The following is a 20771-nucleotide window of genomic DNA, read 5'->3' as shown; positions in this document are numbered from 1 at the left end:
ATGCTCCAACGGCGGTTGGGTATAGGCGTCGTTCTAGCGTCGACAATTCTTCGACGAGCTTTTTCTTGCGTCCGACAAACCAAATCCGAATTACCCGCGTTCAAAATCTGCAACTCGTGTGTGAGCTTTTTCTTCGGGGTATATGCGTCCCCGGGCTTCAGTGGAGTGAGCTTTATGTAGCGTCGCTCTAGGCTCACAGCTTGACGGAACGAGTCACGTGGTGAATAAGTATGACCACCACCGTTGAACGGATTTCAATTGGACCAACGAGTGTGGAAAATGCCACCCACAATTAGAACTTGTCCGTCGGAGAATAGACTGGTCCAAATCGCCACCGCGTGGCTCGTATGATGACGACTCAGCGCCAATTCACGCTTGGATTATCGGAAAAACCGGACCAACCCGGATAAACCGCCCACGTTGTTGGGCCTGACTTTGCCTGACTAATATGTCCTTCCAATTTCCGATCACTTTATTTCAATTTATATTCTAACGAACTTTTCAAATTCAGTTCGAATTTAGTTAAATCAAATCACGAAACTTTTTCAAAATGGCGTTGAAGAATAAACTTTCACTTGGAAAATATAGTGTTTTCACTAGAACGAACTCCACCAGAAAGAAAGCACGAACGCGAATCGAAATGGCTCGAACCTAAAATTTAGACGCAATTACTACCCAATGGTGTACAATGGGCTCTATACCTCTTTTACCATTGGTCAGTTCTGGAGAGTGAGAGATTTTCTAAATTTTCTTTTGATTTCCATTTTCAAATAGTTCGGCTAATCGAAGGTCAGTGGAAATTTATTACTGCGCAATTGACAAATTTCACTGCAGTCGCCTTTAATTAGGTGAGCTGATCAGGTTTTCTAAAGTTTGCTTAGAACATTCATACCGAAATATTACGAAACATACGGAAATTTATTTAGTTTACATCTAAACGGATAACACTGAATCAACAATTTGACGCCACAATACACGGTTCGAGGCCGCATCTCTCCATCCTCGGATACGCCCCACGCTCGCCAAGTCGTTTTGCACCTGGTCTGCCCATCTCGCTCGCTGCGCTCCACGCCGTCTCGTACCTGCCGGATCGGAAGCGAACACCATCTATGCAGGGTTGCTGTCCGGCTTTCTTGCAGCATGCCCTGCCCATCGTACCCTTCCGGCTTTAGCTACCTTCTGGATACTGGGTTCGCCGTAGAGCTCATGGTTCATTCTTCGCCGCCACACACCGTCTTCTTGCACACCGCCAAAGATGGTCCTAAGCACCCGTCTCTCGAATACTCCGAGTGCTTGCAAGTCCTTCTTGAGCATTGTCCATGTTTCATGTCCGTAGAGGACAACCGGTCTTATTAGCGTCTTGTACATGACACATTTGGTGCGGTGGCGAATCTTTTTTGACCGCAGATTCTTCTGGAGCCCGTAGTAGGCCCGACTTCCACAGATGATGCGCCTTCGTATTTCCGACATTGTTATCAGCCGTTAGCATGGATCCAAGGTAGACGAATTTTTCGACCACCTCGAAGGTATCCCCGTCTATCGTAACACTGCTTCCCAGGCGGGTCCTGTCGCGCTCGGTTCCGCCCACAAGCATGTACTTGATCTGTTGAAAATCGTACCCCGGCTGTTACACCCGGCTCTCCGCATGACACCTTCTGCGCAATGTTGAACTACAGGCACGAAAGTCCCCGGCCCGATTTGAACGAACTGGAGTGTTCGCCCGATTCTTCACACAGTTTTGCACACCATCCACCGTTGCTTTGATCAGTCTGGTAAGCTTCCCAGGGAAGCTATTCTCGCCCATAATTTTCCTTAGCTCTAAGCGGTCTATACTGTCGTATGCCGCCTTGAAAACAACGAACAGATGGTGCGTTCGGACCTGGTATTCACGGCATTTTTGAAGAATTTGCCGTACAGTAATGATCTGATCCTTTGTCGAGCGGCCGTCAACGAAGCCCGCTTGATAACTTCCCACGAACTCATTCACTAATGGTGACAGACGTCGGAAGGTGATCTGAGATATCACTTTGTTGGCGGCATTACAGATAGTCATCACTCAAAAGTTCTCACACTCCAGCTTGTCGCCTTTCTTGAAGATGGGGCATCTAACCCCTTCCTTCCACTCCTCCGATAGCTGTTCAGTTTCCCAGATTCTGACTATCAATTTGTGCAGGCAAGTGGCTAGCTTTTCCGGGCCCATCTTGATGAGTTCAGCTCCAATACCATCCTTACCAGCTGTTTTATTGGTTTTTAGCTGTTGGATGGCATCCTTAACTTCCCTCAAGGTGGGGGCTGGTTGGCTTCCATCGTCCGCTGAACTGACGTAGTCATCTCCGCTGCCTTGACTTTCACTGCCTGTATTCTCAGCGCCATTCAAATGTTCCTCGTAGTGCTGCTTCCACCTTTCGATCACCACACGTTCGTCCGTCAAGATGCTCCCATCCTTATCCCGGCACATTTCGGCTCGCGGCACGAAGCCTTTGCGGGATGCGTTGAGCTTCTGATAGAACTTGCGTATTTCTTGAGAACGGCACAGATGTTCCATCTCATCACACGCCGCTTCTTCCAGGCGGCGTTTCTTCTCCTGAAAAAGGCGGGTCTGCCACTCTCCGCTTCCGTCTATAACGTTCCACGTTCTGCCGGGTACCTTGCTGCAGCGCGACCGCCCGCGCTGCGTCCTTCTCCTCCAGAATCTGTCTGCACTCTTCGTCGAACCAATCGTCCCGTCGACTTCGTCCCACATACCCGACGTTGTTCTCCGCTGCGTCGTTAATGGCTGCTTTGACTGTATTCCAGCAGTCCTCAAGAGGGGCCCCATCGAGCTCACCCTCTTCCGGCAACGCTGCCTCGAGATGCTGCGCGTATGCAGTGGCGACATCAGGTTGCTTCAGTCGCTCTATCTAACAGTTAGTTAGATAGTTTTGGGTGCAGTTTAACCTTCACCAGATAGTGGTCAGAGTCGATGTTAGCGCCACGATATGTGCTGACGTCGATAATGTCGAAGAAGTGAAGAAGTCCATCAATCAGAACGTTTTAGATTTGTGATTCTGTCTGCAGTGGTGATCTCCAGGTGTACCGATACGGGAGGCTGTGTTGGACTTGGAAGTAGGTGCCATATTATTGGAGGCGGCGAAATCAATTAGTCGTAGGCCGTTTTCGTTCGTCAACCGGTGAGTGCTGAACTTCCCAATAGTCGGTCCAAACTGCTCCTCTTGGCCAACCTGAGCGTTCAAATCTCCTATGATGATTTTGACGTCGTGGCTTGGGCAGCTGCCGTACTCACGTTCCAGCTGCACGTAGAATGCGTCCTTATCATCATCAGTGCTTCCGGAGGGTGGGCTATGGACGTTGATTATGCTGAAGTTGAAGAACCGGCCTTTGATCCTCAATATCCTCAATCCTGCATATTCTTTCATTGATCGCCCATCACTATGAGAGCTGTTCCCACCTCGTGTGTGTTGCCGTAGCTCTGGTAGATGGTACACCCAACCGTCGGTTGTTAGATTTTCTAACAATTATGTATAAGAATCTACCAAACCTGTATAGGAACTGGGCATATGCGAAACTGTTAGATTATTATACAAAAAATGTAAGAAAAGCTTACAAAATTGTTAGATTCTTATACAATATGTATATAAGAATCTGGCAATTGTGCTTATGCCCAGTTCTTATACAGGTTTTGGTAGATTCTTATACAGAATTGTTGGAAAATCTAACAACCGCCGGTTGGGTGTATGATTACCTCTAAACGTTCGCACCATTTATCCTTTCCAACAAACCTCCTGCAGCGCTACGATGCCGAATCCACGGTCCTTGAGCACATCGGCGAGTATGCGTGTGCTCCCGATGAAGTTGAGAGATTTGCAGTTCCACGAACCGAATATCCAATCGCTAGTCCCTTTTCGTCACAGTGGTCTTCGCCGATGGTTCCGGTCCGTACTCTCTTGTTGATTGTTCGTTGCGTAAGTTTTTTTTAAAGGCTGGCTTGCAGGGCCTGGTGTACAGTTTGACTTAGAGTCCCTCGCTGGCACTCGGACGATGATCAGCCGCCCCTAACATGGAGAACAGACGCTGTTGTGAACCGATCCTGACATGGAGAACAGACGCTCAGTAAGATTTGCATCTCCGGGGAAGAGCAAACCCCCCTTCCCTGTCAGCATACGACCATAGTTCCCACCGGGGTTGGTTATCCGATCTTCCCTAAGGTTACTCGTATCCCGGCCAGCACCACGGGGAGGTAGGCATAGGAGTTGCTGGGTAAGAGGCTAAGGACCGCGAGATAGGGTCTATTTTATTCCTTCAGGTATGCGAAGTACCAATGGTACGCTTTACCCAGCATTTGCCATAGATATTCGCATAATTGATGTAATTCGTACTGCTGTTCAACTTTAAACTACCTACGCTCACTACAAAATTCATTTTATCTCGATGGCTCGATGGGGACCCTCTTGAGGACTGCTGGAATACAGTCAAAGCAGCCATTAACGACGCAGCGGAGATCAACGTCGGGTATGTGGGACGAAGTCGACGGAACGATTGGTTCGACGAAGAGTGCAAACAGATTATGGAGGAGAAGGATGCAGCGCTGGCGGTCGCGCTGCAATAAGGTACCCGGCAGAACGTGGAACGTTATAGACGGAAGCGAAGACAGCAGACCCACCTTTTTCAGGAGAAGAAACGCCGCCTGGAAGAAGCGGAGTGTGATGAGATGGAACATCTGTGCCGTTCTCAAGAAATACGCAAGTTCTATCAGAAGCTCAACGCATCCCGCAAAGGAGAAGAAACGCCGCCTGGAAGAAGCGGAGTGCTAGGAGATGGAACAGCTGTGCCGTTCTCAAGAAATACGCAAGTTCTATCAGAAGCTCAACGCATCCCGCAAAGGCTTCGTGCCGCGAGCCGAAATGTGCCGGGATAAGGATGGGAGCATCTTCACGGACGAGCGCGTGGTGATCGAAAGGTGGAAGCAGCACTACGAGGAACATTTGAATGGCGCTGAGAGTACAGGCAGTGAAAGTCAAGGCAGCGGAGATGACTACGTCAGTTCAGCGGACGATCGAAGCCAACCAGCCCCCACCTTGAAAGGCGACAAGCTGAAGTGTGAGAACTTTCGAGTGACGACCATCTGTAATGCCGCCAACAAAGTGATACCCCAGATCATCTTCCGACGTCTGTCACCATAAGTGAATGAGTTCGTGGGAAGTTATCAAGCGGGCTTCGTTGACGGCCGCTCGACAAAGGATCAGATCATTACTGTACGGCAATTAAGTGGTGGAATTCAATGGGGTTGTAATAGCTCGTCTTATGACAAGTGGAGAGTTTTATTTGCTTCGTCTTGCTCCGAGTCAAACTGTCCTGGGCTTCGCTCACCATAGTACCGTTCGTGGTGACTAATGTAGTCTGCTGATCCATATCTGTTTTGGAATTTTCCAAGTCAGAACACTCGTTGTTCTGCCCCTTGTTCCGCGATTCGTGGCCCTTCTTCGACTAGTTTTTACCATTACCTTTTATTGGCTCTTTCACCACCTACCCTGCGTCTCCATCACCTTTCGACGACATTTGATTTTGCCTGACCTCTTTTGACCTTGAGTGTCACACATCTCAGCTCTATTGTTGTTTGCTGCGTACTGCATCGACGTTTCGGATGTAACAGAAACCAGCAACACAATGGGATGCTTAATGTCAGTGACATTATCGTCTTCACCAGATTATACGATGTGTTAGTTAGACTCTTATCCGCCTGCACAACAACGACTCCACTGTACGTAGATTGACCTGTTATTCTCAGTCGCTCATTTATCGATTTCCTCTGCGGACACTCAGCTTTCAAGTGCTCTGCACTGCCGCATTGGTAATAATTCTTCACCAATTTTCCATAAAGAACCCGAGCTTTGATGTACCGTACATTTAGCATCGCTGTGATTTCGACTTTGTCTTTGAACTCGAGGTGGACTCCTCGAATTGATGTTTGGGAAACCTGTATCCTCTCCATTCGAACCACCTCCCGAACCATTCGTATCAATTTGCCGTATTTACCGAGCACTGACGCAATTTCGCGATCTTCAATCTCCGGGGGAGGTTGAATAGTCTGATATAACGCACAATGGCATTAGCAGGAGATAATTTCACCGCACTTAGGTATTTACTGTATGCGAATTCCTTTGTATCTGGCAGACTTCGAAGTGTGTTTCGCATATATCTTCCTTAGTTTTGAACTTCATTATCACCGAAACGTCATTCTTGTCCTTGTACATGGACAAATGTTTTTACTTTTCAGTTCCATTCTTGTTGAATTCGCTCTTAACTCAAATTCAGCCATTTCACCGCTTTATTTCTGAATAAAACTGTTGTTTCACTGAGCTGAAACGTGCTCGAGAATAATATCACTTGTGCTCTCAATTTACGTCCGTTCAGCACCGAGTCTAACCACAAACTGACAAATTGATATGAATTTTGCGAAAAAGAATCTACATGTCTTGGACTCGAGCCCTCAACCTCCTAATCTCTCAATAGGCGTGACAACTTCTACACAACTCAAGACCTCTTAATGGTCCGCTTTGTGGAAAAGCCATCAGAATCCGAGCAAATGTAATATCTTTCGGACGCTTGATTTGTCCAATCGTTACATGTGCTTTACTGTTGTATATCCATACCAGATTCGTTTGTTTCATTGCGTATTGGACATTATGCAGCGCTTCAAACATTGATTATCCCGGTGTTTAAGTTGAAAGTAGTGCTGAAGTGTGTATGTCGGTGGTTTGGTGTTTTATCGCTCTGAAAACGAGTGAAAACTGGGAAAGTGTGAGTCTCATGCTCATTACATTTTTTATGTCGAAATTCACATAAATAGATTAAAAAGGATTTATTTTTATTTATTGATTGGAGCAGGGAAAAGTTCCCAGGGAGTGGCATTCGTTTGAATAGATTCTCCCAAAGGCATTACCCTTCTCTTGTTTAGGATTGATTGATCAAATATTTAAAATATATGAAAATTTAATTTGAACAACAAACTGATACTTGATATCTGATCGTTTTAAATTTCCTCCATGAAGACAATGTCGCTGTAGACCGAAAGTATAACATTATCAGTATAAAGGGAAGAATACATAAAATCAACCAAACAGTGCACAATGATTAATTACAAAGCAGTACCATGCTGAAGGTGGCTTGGTTCGATTTCCGGTGCCGTTCTATTTAGGAAATTTTCGGGTTGGAAATTTTCTCGACTTACCTGGGCATGAAAGTATCATCGTGTTAGCCTCATGATATATAAATGCAAAAATGGCAACTTGGCTTAGAAACCTCCCTGTTAATAAATGTGGAAGTGCTTAATGAACACTAAGCAACGAGGCGGCAATGTTCAAGTGGGGGATGTAATGCCAATGCGACGGTATCGTATATTGTTGATTTAAGCACAAGTTTGAGTCAGATCCAGTATCATAAAGGTTTGGATTCTTACGATGATAAAGCCATAGGCATGCAATAACATTGTTCATGGTAAGCTTAATGTTATAGTGTGACCTGGTTGGGACCATAGTTTCTCACGCAGACACTGCTAAATTTTACAAAATTTTAACTATCTTTTTCATAACCAACTTACTGGGCTTGAGCATCTGTTGAAACAGGAATAATACTTTAATTTAATTATGTGATGGTGAAAGAACTACATTATTATTTATTTTTACTCAGGTAGATTCAATAATAGTACATAGTAACATTTTGGCAGCACTGGCTAAAAACAAATTGATGAAGAGTTAAAATATAACATTCAAGACACATACTAAATTATACGGAGTTACAAACACAGTTTTAGCAGTGATAGTGTATATTGGTGTGCTCATGAATATAAAATAAATATAAACAAAATAATTGATAACGAAGAATATTGGAGAAACTAGTTATTGAAACCACCGAAAATAAAATAGTGCATGTAAAAAAAGAAGAAATCAACGACCCAACGAGTTAAGCGAATCAACCAAAGTGCCAATTTTCTGAAGATATAGCCAAAAAATATTGTCCGACCACTTATCATTAACGTGAACCATCGCTGTCGCCCGTCTTCGCCATTAGCCCGCGGCTCGGGTTCTCTTTCGGTGGTGTATAGTGCTAAGCGTGTTGTTGTTTGTCCCACTCTCATCACTATCGCGCAGCGCCGCCGGCCTACCGCAACTACAACAATAAGCTTCGTTCTCCGCCAACTAAATAAAATTGAGTACCGACAGGCCCGACTTAGGGCAGCCCAACAGCAGCAAGAGCAGCAGCCCAGAGACCCGGGACGGACGGGAGTCGTCGAATAGCGCACATTCGAATCGGGCACCAATAAAATATTGTTAAAAACGGCCCACCGATTTCAGTGCGTTTTTCACGCTCCTTCAAGTTACACGCCGCGGAGTGTTGGCTTTCGGGAAGTGGTACGTACAAGTTCCTTTCGATCATATGCTAATTATGTTGCTCCACTGCTGAGCTTTGTGGATCGTATAAGTGTTTGGGCCAATATCAGCTGACTTCATCCTGTTTTTTTACAAATCTACCTCATTGCCATATAGATAACCCCCTTCATTGAAATGGATCTGAAACTAGTGATGATCTTATCGTTGATTTTTGGAAGAAATCGATAGCATCAACGGAAGTGTGCAAAGAGAAACGGAAGTGTGAAATGAGCTTTTGGAGTACTTGACTTACGCAATATTCGAGGGTGGGTGATGGCTCGAATGCGTTTGAAGGGAACATGAAAATTCAAATTTTCATTTGAAGAGAAGTGATGTGGGTTATCGTTCCTACTTGTGCTGCAGCAACTACATAGTGCAATGTGGATTCGTGCAGTTTCGCGTTAATTGTGGCAATGGGAAACTTGGCGCGTGGCAGAACCATTTGCATGAATGCATATAGAAACATCGGTATATGAATGCCTATCGTGAGCTGCCAGTGAAAAGATGGGCATTAGTTGTATGCCTATGGGTGTAACTTTGTGTTTGCCGATGAGAATAGCATTGAGTGTGAACTAATTATACATATATTAATTGATGTTAATCAAGGAATTTATAGGCGGCTATCGTACGAAATTAGTGCATTCAACTCAAAGGTGCTAAACTGTATGACAATATGAATGACTAAGCGAAACAATGCTTCGTTTGCCTCCACAGACGTTCTTGCTTAGCGTTCGAACATTGTTCCCTGAAAATATTTGAAATATCTTAAACGTAATGAACAATTTCATGGGGATATGGAAGTGTTACTATTATTTTCGAAACTTAGATGTACATTTTTACGATAGAGTTAAAGGCGGATTTAATAGTTCCCTTAGGATTCGGCACTCGGCAGGTATTACAAATTTATAAAAAAGAAGATTTTTACTGAAGCGAGTTCCCATGCTGATAGCAGAAGGAGAGTCATTCGATTTCTTCTACATGACAGTTACGTTTTCACATACAGCAGGTCATTTACATCTCTAATAATTTCAAATTGAGCAATCAGTCTGTAATTAAAAATAATGAATGTGTGTAGAAAGTTTTGACTTGTTCCTTTGCCCAAGTAATTAACCCATTTACACTCGGAGTGTAGGAATAGCTAGCTGAACGTCTGCAAATATCACAATTTGAGGCCGTTGCGATAATGTGGCTTAAATCCGAATCCGAATCCGAATTAGTAAGCACAAGTTGAAAATTCGTGTATTGGAGTTAAATATGTTGAAAATCTCATGTTGTGTGGAGTACATCACATTCACAAATCAGCTTCCGTACCTCTTTCTAATCTATTACTTATCTTTCTATTAGCCATTTGTAAAAAAAAACATTTTTTCACTTTTGAAATCGGGTTTACCCAATTTGTTGTAGTTACACGTTTAACAAATATAGATTTAAGTCTTCACTTCATTTGGCAACGTTCATAGCCGGTATCGATTAAGAATCAGTCGTGTTTCGATCGAAATCGTCTCAGTCATCGTTAATCAATCTTTGTAAACACGCTCTAGCGTAATCGTAAATATAATACACGGTTTGAAGTGGTATACATGATTTCCTCAAAAACTGATAACTCTGTTGATTCGATTGACAAGTGTGCTTCATCGATCAGCCTTGGATACAGGCTGCACTTGTCAGTTAGTGAAGGTACAGTACTATGCGGATATTCACAATCGAATTCGTAGTCGCAATAAAGAGTTTTATCTCCTTAACTGCCCGTGACCGCATATTTGTAACATTTGCATTTTTTTTCGATTTTAATTTAAGCATCTGAATCGGCTACAAATTGTTCTTCCAGATAAAATCAGAAGCTATGTTCTGAAAAACTTGAAGAAAAACTACCAAGTTGTTTTGTAACATTGAGCAAAGTGAGCGCATAACAATAACACGTGAATATGTTGTCGCAATACATTTGTACTCAAACAACAAGTAATGTTAATGTTATAAGCAAAGAATGCAACTGATAAAAGTGTTTATGTAATTTTTGATTTTTTTTTTTTAGAAAATCGTTTCGTTTTCCATACTCATGCATATCACAAACTTTATCCTCCATTTTTCTTCATACGTACTTTTGTCGATTTTTACAATTATACGATCATAGACAGTTAATATAAAGACTGCAAATTTAGTAGGGATCGTGATACTTGCGTCTGCACCATTCACCATTTTCCACCACGCCGCAAGGTACTGAATAAAATAACCCCATTTTGCGGTCCGTAGCCCCTTACCCAGCAACTCCTATCTTTAACCCAGTAGTCCCGTGGTGCTGGCCGGGATACGAGCAACCTTAGGAAATAGGAAACTATGGTCGTATGCTAACAGGGAAGGGGGAGGTTTGCTCCTCTCCGGTGGTGCAAATCTGATCGAATATCTGTTCTCTATGTTAGAGGAGGCTGGTCATCGTCCGAGTGCCAGCGAGGGACTCTAAACAAAACTGTGCACACCATGTTGCGTCGTGTCAGCATCGAGAAGGCAGCCCCTTCAACGCGATGTAGGAAATGGAACCCTGGCAATATAGCCTATCGAAGATTCTACAGTTACTAAGAAAGGCAAAACTAGAGCAAACGGATGGATTCAACTACACCAGACCCGGCAACGAATAAAGGACAACGATTGGAAATTCGGATCTTGGAATGCGAGAACTTTGAATGAACGCACACGTGTTGGGCTCCTGGCTCGTGAGCTGCAGAAGGTCGGCGTGAGCGTTGCAGCAATCCAAGAAATACAATGGCCCAGAACTGGAGAACGTGAGTTCCGACCGGTGGATCCCATCACAAACATTTCATTCTAGTACCACATCTGACAGGTGACAGGCGGCGACAGATCCTAACGTGAAGTGGGCTTCATGGTGATCGGGAAGCAGATGATGTTATCCGGTGGAAGCCGATAAGCGACCGCATTCGCGAGTTTAGAATGAAGGGCAAATTCTTCAACTACAGCCTGATCAGCATCTATGCCCCAACGAACGATAAGCCTGATGACGTTAAGGATGTGTTCTATGAGAACCTTGATAAGAGTGCCCAACACACAATGTAAAGATTATCATCGGGAAAAAAAAGCTTCTTTCGCTCTGCTGGAGGGCAATCAACAATAAGGCAAAAGGGACCTTAAAAAATGCTAGTTTGGTAAAATTGTTCAATCGCACTTAAAACAATTTCAGAACATTAACCACGACTTTTGTTTTTGCAACAAGAAATGAATTATAATGTTAGCAGATATGGAAGCAACACATCAGCCGATTTACTGTTTAATTGGCTTGCTTTCCATTAGCTAACTTTTGTACCAAATGTTTTAGGTGGAAAGGAAAAGCAAATCTTTATTCACTTTTCGAATGAATATATCTCTGTTTAGAATACTAATTATTACATACAAACAAAACCTGTTGACCTATTGTAGAATAAACAGATTATTTGCACTGTAAACGGAAAAAATATCGCATTGTTATAACCATCGCTCTTTTGCATGCGGGAGAAATTTTCAGAATGTAAAATATGCATTTGGTAATTAACAACGAAACCTACGATATCAAACTGCATCTGAATAAGATCCATATGATAGGTGAGCGTCGAAGTTCTGTTTCATTAGACAATCACAAGTTTCACAAGACAAATCTAGAAATAGTAAAAATAGCTCTATCGAACATGTTGTTCAAATATGTCCGACTTGCCCCATGTATGTTATAACTCAAGGGCTAGTGCGAATTGCAGATTTTGGCTTTAGTTTAAGCTTTTAAATCCTTTTCGACCTCACACAATTATTTAATTGCCCAAAATATTCACTTTCCACATCAATGATAAATTTAGAAGCGACTATTTTGTTAGAAATCCATTGAATTCAAATATAAGTAATAGATTTTCCCGGTAGTTTGGTTTGGTACCCTGGTACGTTATCCTCAAAAAGGCTCTAAATGAGCTGAAAAGGACAAGATCCCGGTAGAACTCCTCAAACACGGAAGTGAGGACACAGACTAGAGTGTACCAATTACAGAGGGATCACCCTTCTGAACTCGGCGTACACTATTCTGTCACGTATTCTGCTTCACAAGTCCGCTGAGACCACTTGAGGAGTCCTTCGTTGGAGAATACCAGGCAGGCTTTTGTGAGAGCCGATTAACGATGGATTAGATGTTTAGCCTGCGGATGATCCTTGGTAAATTCGGGGGGTACAACTTGGAGACTCACTATCTGTTTGATTTCAAATCAGCGAACGATTCAGTGAAAAGAAATGAGCTGTCGCTGAAATGAGATAATGTCCGAATATGGTTCTTCGGCCAAACTGATTGGACTGATACGTGCAATGAAATTAAGTATTCTAATTGCACACGAAGTGTCAAAATTTGATGATGAACTTTCAAATTTATTGTTCAGAATTGCATTCGAGGGTCCGATTTGGAGATCTGGTGTGCAGAGGAATGGCACTATCATCACACGGTCGCATATGCTCCTGGGATTTGCGGACGACGTCGACCTCAGTGGAATCGATCGCAGAACAGTAGTGGAGGCTTGTCCCACTGGAGAGGGAGACGGTGAGGATAGGCTTAACCGTTAAGATATCAAGACAAAGTACATGGTGGCAGGTAGAGACAGAGAAAGACCAGTTTAGGTCCCGCCACATGCATTTTAGTATTTTGCGCTCGGTAATGGCGGCCAAGTGAGCTCCGATGAGTGCCTTTTTGACATTTTTTTTGGTAGAAAATATTTACATATTTTTATCAATGTAGGCCTTGATTCAGTGAGAAATATCGGCACTCTTCAAACAAACATTAATGTCAATTATTTTCCTTTTCTTTTATGTTATTTATAGTTTTTGTTATGGTATAAGTAGTTTTCTCATATTTTTCGTATTGCGGATCTCTTCAAAATTTTTCATTTTACGGATTCCGCAAAGTTCTTCCGCAGCTGTTAAAGTTCTACCGCAAGCCTGCAAATCTTCAAAACACTGAAACAAAAATCTTGTATTTGGCGTTGTTATCGTAGAGTGCCATGCCAAACAGCAGAGAAAAAGTATGAAGTGCCAGCTGCGGTAGTTTGAATATTCAACCGGAAAGGGGAAAGTTTTCTATGGAACAGCAATAATATTTTATTTATTTTCTAGAAATATGAAAGCCACGACCTTTGACAGAGCTGTGATCTACACGTAAAGTCATTTGTGCAGACATTCATTTAGAAATCGATTAAAACCTACAGCTCGGCAATCCGCCAGATAACGAAGATGAAGAATCAATTTTCGAGCTGCAGTCGAAAAAAACACATATTGTTCAGTACATTTTGTGTCCTTGTAATTTCATGGTACTAACCACTACCAGGTCTCCTTCACAGTAGATCACGGTATATATCAAAGAGACGACTTCCCTTCATCAAATTCTTACATAAACTCTTTTATATATCTCGGAAAACAGTAATGTTATCAAGAAAACCATCTCCAAATCTTTGCGGAAGAATAAAGCAGCTGGCTGTCGAATGAATCGTACTATTCTCGTCGCTATGGATTATGGATTATGGTTGTAATCTCTCGCGATTCAGCGGTTTTACTGGCTTTCAAATTGATGTATTTAGTGAATCTATCAATAATATACACAATAAACATTCTTCTGCTTAAAAGTGGTTCCTAGTTGTCAAACATTAATGTTTTATATATATTTTATAAACTTTGTAAAATTTTCAATAGGTTTCATTTGCGATGATAACAATTCAGGATAAATGACTGGACACAACTTGATACATTTATTGTTAGTCCGTAGTCCCATTGTCACCCCGCTAAGATAGAGAAGTGTTGTGTGTGGCACAGGTGCTGCCGGAATGTTTTGGTACAAGTGGTGCATGGGGATTACAAGCTGAGACTTGTATAGCGGTGCTTTGCTCACGCGGTGAGTGCAATGCAGTCACTACTTGGAGAATTGCTTGATTGCGGGCCGAATTGGCTAGTTTTAAGGGAGTTTGTACACGTCTGAACGCTTTAGTGAGACACGTGTGGTGAATCCAGCCTCACACCACTTGGTTATCGCTTCACACAGATTTCATTTCCTCTTAAAAAGTACTGATTATAATCAGTATAGATCTTTCCCGGAGTAAGGCCTTCCGATCTACACGCGCAAATCAAATATATTACATGCTCTCTGTTGTACAAACTTCAGATTTTGTTCACAGCATATGCTCATGGTCATATTTAGAGTATGAAGGCCTTCACTACGGGAATTTCTTGGATCACATGGGGAACAAAACATACTCAAAACAGGTCTGTTTTTGTGTAGAGCTGAAATCCTTTTCTTCCGAAATTTCTTGGATAGCTATGAATATCTTCCACACACAGATTCTATTCAACGTTTCATAAAGTGCATATATCATATTCAAACAAGCCCATAGATCGTTGGTTACGTATATAGATCTGAGTGGGTTCATTTCTGCAACTTAAGCAAAAACATCTTTCAGACACAGATTATATTCAACGTACCTCAAAGGCCACATAACATATTCAGAACAGGCCTGCAGATCTTTGGTTGCGCGTGTTGATCTGAAGTCCTCCACTTCTGGAATTTCTGGGATAGTCGAAAACATCTTTCATACATAGATTCTATTCAACGTACACCAAAGGGCACATAACATATTCAAAATAGGCATTAGGGTGGCTCAAATTAGTTTGGAAAAACTTTTTTCAATTTTTTTGATGGACCGCCCTCTTATTCGGTTCTTTTTGATGCCCTGATACTCTGGACACAATTTCAGCCAAATCGGTCAACGTTTGAGCGGTGCTAAACTCGTTGGAAGTTTATATGCAAAAATGTATGCAGAAACATCCAAAAACAGTGATTTGCAATAAGACGGCACATTTAGCAATGAAGAATCATGATACTCATTCAGATTCTGAAGAATTTAATACAGAATATTATGCTGAAAACCGCGAGAAGATTAGTGTTTGTCCGGCGAAGTTATTAGCATTTCTCTGTAGTGGGTTTTGAGCAAATTTCGTTTCTTTTACCTTTGAAAAGAAATAAATTCACCCCTACAAACACTCCAGTAAAATGCTAATATCTTTGCCAAAGAAACTATAATCTTCTCGTGAATTTCAGCATAACATTCTGTATTTAATTCTACAAGAACTGAATGAGTATCATGGCTGTTCATCGTGAATTGTGCCGTCTTACTGCAAATCATTGTTTTTGGATGTTTCTGCATGCATTTTTGCATATAAACTTCCAACGTGTTTAGCACCGCCGAAACGTTGACCGATTTGGCTGAAATTTTGTCCAGAGCATCAGGGCATCAAAAAGAACCGAATAAGAGGGCGGCCCATCAAAAAAAAAAAATTGAAAAAGTGTTTTTTGAGCCACCCTTATAGGCATATATATATCGATGGTTGGGTCTCCAGATAGCCTTGCGAGTAAAGGCGTAGGATTGACAATCCGGAGATGGTGAGTTCGATTCTCGTTCCGGCCTAGGATGTTTTCGGGTGGGCAACATTCTCGGCATTCTGGGCATAGTGGGCATTGTACTTGCCACACAAGATACATACTCATGTAATGGCGGGCATAAAAAAGCGTTCAATCAATAACTGAAGAAATGCTAAATGAACACTAAGTTTAAAAGCAGGCCCAGTTCCAACTGGAATGCAGAGCCATAGTAGAAAAAGAAGATCGTTGGTTTTGCGAGTAGATCTGAATTTCTCAACTTCTTGAATTACTTGGACCACCAAGAACATCTCCCATCCACAGTTTCTTTTCAACGTATCACAAGGGGCACATAACATAAACAAAACAGGCCTTTGACCACATTACACCCAGGTTTTTTTTTACGAAGGGGTACGTGCCTCGTAAAAAAAACGTGAAAAAACAGCGTAAATCTGAAAAGTAATAAAAAAAAACATCTACAAAATTTGTAATTCCTTTTCAATGGAAAAAACTTAGAAGAATTTACTGATAAAAGAAAAGTTTCTCAGTATATTTGTTTGACAAACAGTTGGAAACTGGGTATTGCCGGATTGGGCTCGATGAGTGGAAGTGCAAGGATGTTATCGATCATTTAGTAATCTGCGTTCGATCATTTAGTAGTTTGTCAACAGCTCGTTCCGGAGGATAAATTTCAAAATGTGTTGTATGGTCGAATTTTAGTGCGAAGGTTTTTCTACAACTCTCCTTAACAGGTCGATATTCGAATTCTACTGCTAAAGGAGTTACGGTGCTAGTTGCCATACTTATACTAAATGATAACCAAATATGCAATCATTTAGTCTAAGTTACTGCTACTAGCGCTATAGCTCAGTTATTAGTGAAATACAAACAACGAACTGTTAGGCGGAGTTGTAGATAAACCTTTGCACTTGAAGTCCACCATACAACACATTTTGAAATTTAGCCTCTAGAATGAGTTATTGAAAAACTGCTAAATGATCGAAGGCAGATTACTAAATGATCGATAACATCCTTGAGTGGAAGCCGGAAATTGACATTTGGTGCCATTTTGAAATTCGAGATGGCTGTCTTCCGGATAGACCTGTGCTTTGCCGCTGTTACTGAAATTTTACCTTCTAAAGGGAAATTTTATATTTATCAGGGGCTTGATTTCTTGGAACTTTTATTGTTTTTGAATTTCAAGTTTATTGGGGGATGAGGAATTTTCGGAGGAACTACTGGAGGATCTTCCGAAGGAACTATTGAAGGATATCAGTATAAGTTTCCGTAAATTTTCTTGGAGGTACTTCCAGATTAACCTCCTTTGGAGCTCTGGAAAATATCTTCGAGGAATTTCAGAATTAATTTTTGGAGGAATTTCTTAAGAAACATCCTGTAAGAACTTCCGGAGTAATTTCTTTGAGGAAGTTCCGGAGGAATGCATTTGAGGATCTTCCGGAGGAACTTCTTGAGGAATTCCTTTGAGGAATTTTCGGACGAATTCCTTTGTGGAACTTCCTAAGAAATTCCTTTGTAGACCTTCCGGAGAAATTCATTTGAGGAACTTCCAGAGGAATTTATTTGAGGAACTTCCGGAGGAATTCCTTCGAGAAACTTCTGGAGGAATTCCTTCGATGAACTTCTGGAGGAATTTCTTTGAGGAACACCCGGAGTAAATTATGGAAGAACTCGCAGAGGAATTTCTGAAAGAACTTCCGGAGAAATTTGTGGAGTAACTTCCGGAGGAGCTTATGGAGGAATTCCTGCAGGAACTTCCAGAATATTTCCTTAAGGAACTTTCGGAGGATTCTCTGGTGTGATTTCCAAAGGATTTCCTGGAGAAACCTCTTTTTATCTTTATTAGAGATTTTCAGCCCACGGCTGGCTTATCTCTGGAAGAAACTTGCAAAGGATTTCCTGGAAGAACTTCTGGAGAATTTCCTGGAAGAATTTCCGTAGGATTTTCTGGAGGATCTTCCGGAGGATTTTTTTAAGGAAGTACTGAAAAAAACTGATGGAGAAAGTCCTGAAGGAACTTCTAGAGGATTTCCTTAAAAAAACCTCCGGAGAAATTCCCGAATAAAATTCCAGAGGAATTCCCGGAGGAACTTCCGGAGGAATTTCTGGTGGAACTTCCGGAAGAATTCCTGGAGAAACTTCCGGAGGAATATCTGGACTAACTACCGGAGGAATTCCTGCAGCATCTTCCGTAGGACTTCCTGGAGGAACTTCCGGAGGAAATCCTGGAAGCAGGGATGGAAAAAATCAAATTTTCAAAAAATCGAGGATGATCAAATTCACCCGCGATCTTACTTTTAAATTATCAAGTGATAAAATCTGGCCAGCGAATAATGATCGTTTAAAAATTGTATCTTGATTTAAAGCATTTACCGTTACATTTTGAACTCTTTTTCCTTACTACCATGAAACCATTACGACATATAGAAGATATAACGGGACTCTTGTCAAATTTTTGATGTTAGTAAAGATTAATGTTTGAATGAAAATTATGTTTATTTTCGTTTGAGTACAAAATTTAAGAAGTTGTCGCCGGCGACAACTCGCCTACTGTTTATACGGGAAAAATTTTCACATGAAAATTGCAATCATTATCGTCTGGTAATGATTCAGCACAATATTGCCTGGAGGAACTTTCGAAGGATTTCCTGAAGGATCTTCCGGAGGAATTCCTAGAGGATCTTTCGGATGAATTCCTGAATATGCTCCATCGAATGCAACTTGTTGCGCCAAAATCGCTTGAGTACACGAAAATAGTGTGAGGTTGAAAATTGACAACACATTGTACATCCAGTTAAAAATCGAACTGAGCTCTTGCGACAATCGCATTTTCTCCCATTTCTGAATGTCGCAACTGCATCGCGAGTGGTGCGCATGATGGCGCACGACTATGGCATAGATGCGCACTACTCGCGATGCAGTTGCGACATCCTGAAATGGGAGAAAATGCGATTGTCGCCAGAGCTCAGTTCGATTTACAACTGGATCTACAATAGACAAACATACACCCATACACAAACACACAGACTTCATCTCAATTTATTGAACTGAATCGATTGATATATCAACCACTCAAATGTTTCAATCAGATGTTCTTTTACAGTTAAACTTTAGTCTTAGTTAATTGCATAATCACTCTCCGACGCGTGCTTCGGCAAAAGTGTCAAAAGTGCTATTCCAAGTCAAAACTCACAAAAAATAGTGAGGCGTTGTAATTTTGTATGAAAATCTCAACGCGATGCTTACCTACATTATCGCAGCGAGTTTGCTTGCGAATGAGGGCTCGTAGGTTAAAATTCGAGTATGTTTTGAACAACGACGAGAACAACACATACGAATTTCAGTCTTTGGTGTTTTTTGAAGAATTGCACCTTGATATCAAATATTTTAAATAATTTATAATGTTCAAAACATTTTGCTTTGTGGTATTATAAAGTTCCTGTCAATCTACATATAAAATAATCACCGTTTTGCTTGTTCCATATTTGCTTGCTGTATACAATTATTCATCATACTTGATTCATTCGCGTGAACAACATCAAGATTGGAATGGCCTAGCAGCCAAATTATTGGTACTATAAATGTCAAACTAATGTTGTTGATGTAATGAAACATTCCCTACAACATAGTGCATCATAAACAGCCAGGTTCTACTTATTGAAGAATAATTTGAAGAAAAAAAAAACTATTTACTGACTACAGCGCCACTAGCGTTCTAGTACTTATGCTTCTACTGAATATCTTTTTTCATTAATCTCCTATGTTCTAACACCGTAATCTGCTATAGGTGTGATCTATATTTTAGAACACATAACGCATGCAATCCAATTGACATAGTTAATTTCTCATACACTCTTACTTCTGCCATGTCCGCCCCTAAGTTCTAAATCATAAGGGGGACACAATCTTATGGGGCGACAACATCGTCGCCGTTTTCTGTCATCTGGCGTCTGTGTTACACCAACCTCCAGTGCAGAGACACTTACCTACTCTTCTGGTCTGTGACAGTGTTCTACAGATATGGCGATCGGGATCAAACCAGAACAGCTGCGTGCGGGCCAACAAATGCGCTTGATTGGATCCAATCGAACCGATTGGTTGTTTGTTTGCTGCACTTTGGGCTGCTGGCCCTGTTTCCGAACGAACCGTACGCCACAGTTTGACCCGTGTTCCAAAGGAAATTGAAAACCCACGAGTTCGATTTCAATTTGCAGGACTGAAATTGAGACAGCTGCTCGATTGTTGACTGTGAAAGTGAATCATGAAGTTGTTTTACGAGCTGCGCAGCGTCCCGCCGCCGCTGATCGTCGTGCGAATCGGCCAAGAACCGCATCTGTTGTCGATCAATCTTGGAGTCCGATTTGGTGGTTCGCTTCGCACCACACTCATGGGATTGACCCAGCTACTTGCAAGACAACCATAAAAACAAAACCGACTGGAACAGCTTTTTATTAGCTTTGAAAGGAATAAAATATTTATGGTTGCATCGAAACTGGGGTAGAATTTCGCACTCGCTCGCTAAACTTACCAACCCAGAAGGGGTGCGATTGATTCTATAACAGTCCATGGCACGATTCATGGAAAATCGCTTCGCGAAAATATGATTCATGACGGTTGTCATAAACCGGCACTAATTGACGATTGCCAAAAGGCCGCTGTCTGCTGAAAAAAAAACTAGAACACGGTAACGTACTAACACGAGGTGCGTGTTGTCCACGACGAGATAAGAGAGTATGACTTTCCTCATCCAATCACAATGTTCACGGTAATTGAATTTACATCCGTTGGCACAGCGATTCAATTGTTTCGATGAATGAAGTGCGGTTACGAAAGCGACAAATTTGTGTATGTACCAGCCAACGAGTCAACCTCGAGACATATTATTATGACTGTTGTACCAAGTGCCACAGTCA

At 41.9% G+C, this 20771-nt stretch overlaps 1 protein-coding gene across 4 annotated transcripts in view; it reads left to right on the top strand.

Moving 5' to 3' along the window:
* Positions 1–20771, top strand: part of LOC134212215 (cGMP-dependent protein kinase, isozyme 2 forms cD4/T1/T3A/T3B-like) — a 617973-nt gene that overhangs the window by 50199 nt on the left and 547003 nt on the right. For 2 of the 4 annotated variants that reach the window (XM_062689875.1, XM_062689874.1), the window contains exon 4: positions 7805–8408. The gene's annotated coding sequence lies outside the window, so the exon portion shown is untranslated. Of the gene's footprint in view, positions 1–7800; positions 8409–20771 lie in introns of those variants that run through there. The other 2 variants (XM_062689877.1, XM_062689876.1) reach the window with 2 other exon arrangements.

The sequence above is a fragment of the Armigeres subalbatus genome, chromosome 2 (assembly GCF_024139115.2).
Source record: "Armigeres subalbatus isolate Guangzhou_Male chromosome 2, GZ_Asu_2, whole genome shotgun sequence".
Lineage (NCBI taxonomy): Eukaryota > Metazoa > Arthropoda > Insecta > Diptera > Culicidae > Armigeres > Armigeres subalbatus.
Note: the sequence above shows the minus strand (reverse complement) of the source record. Positions and strands in the feature narration are given on the sequence as shown.